Consider the following 1484-nt stretch of genomic DNA (forward strand, 5'->3'; position numbering starts at 1 on the left):
TGTGTGTGTGTGTGTTTGTGTATATATGTGTGTGTGTTTCTCTGTGTTAGTGTGCATGTGTGCATGTATACATGTGTATAAGACGGCGTGTGTATGTGCGTGTATGTGGTTGTGGGTTAGTGTGTCTGTGTGTATCTGTGTGCGTATCTGTGTGTGTATGTGCGTATATGTGTGCATGTGAGAATGTTGGCAAGAGCGCTTGCGTTTGCCTCAACAATTTTGAATATTCTACTTAGTACTGTTTTTGCATTTCACCAACAAGCAGAAGGTTTTCACTGCTGCTTGTTGATATGTTGATCCATGCCCCAACTTTCCTACATACGCTCCCATTGCTGCAATGGGTGGGTAGGTGTTTTTAATATTGTAATTTTCTTGTTGTTATTGATATTGCCGTTTTTCTATTGCTTCTTTCTCTCGTCCCCCCCCCCCTTCCCCCACCTTTCTTCCTTGTCCTTTTATATGGTTATAATAAAACATATATTGATACTTTTTATAACGTCTACTCCCGTGTATACACAGTTTTCAGCGCTTCCCACCCTCCTCATCATCCACTTCCTCCTTGTCGTCCTTCTTGCTCCGGATCTTTTCCTCACATAGTCATGCATGTAAACATCTCTCAGGTATCAATGTCATAGTTGCAAAGTTGCACTCACTGTGGTGGGTGATACCACTCGATGACGCACGAAGAGCCAGTCATAGAACGTGTTATGTAAACAGGTTTTTCCCCTTTTTCACGCTGTCTACAAACCCTTATATACCCCACGGTGGGTACCCGAGGGACAGTGACTAACGAACACAGAACTGCATGACTGCATGATTATTCGAAAACAAAAAAGAACGACTAACCTGTTGACGAGAGCTATGCCGACACGTAATAAATATCACTAATATATATCTGTGTGTGTGTCTCTCTCTATCTCTCTCTCTCTCTCTCTCTCTCTCTCTCTCTCTCTCTCTCTCTCTAGAGAGAGAGAGAGAGAGGTTTCTTTGCATGTAGATAATTAACTGAATCCATTGTATAAGCTTAGTCGGAGGAAGGGAGTGAGAGACAGCGAGAGATGGAAAGAGGGTGGAGGAAACAGTCAGACAGACAGGCGTTGGGGGGAGGGGGGGAATTGAGAACTGGAAAGAGAGTCAAGAGTGTTTGTGGGGGAGGGGGCGATGTATCATAATATGTGGCGATAAGTAGTGAAAGCTTTAGATGTCGAGCTGAAGAAGAGCCGTAAAGTCCCTATGTTTGAAAGCTACCCTGACAGGTACGACGAGATAAAGGGAGTAAACATACTATACCTTCGCACAAAAATACGTGTATGCTGTTGTTGTTGTTGTTGTTGTTGTTGTTGTTGTTGTTGTTGTTGTTGTTGTTTTAATTAGTCATTAGGATAGTGGCACACTATTACACTTTCCTGTGGAAAGCTTTTGGTAGTAATCGGTCAATGACGGTAACCACCCACTCGCGTCTCTCTCTCTCTCTCTCTCTCTCT

Source organism: Aplysia californica, unplaced genomic scaffold (genome assembly GCF_000002075.1).
Source record: "Aplysia californica isolate F4 #8 unplaced genomic scaffold, AplCal3.0 scaffold00015, whole genome shotgun sequence".
NCBI classification, from domain to species: Eukaryota; Metazoa; Mollusca; class Gastropoda; order Aplysiida; family Aplysiidae; genus Aplysia; species Aplysia californica.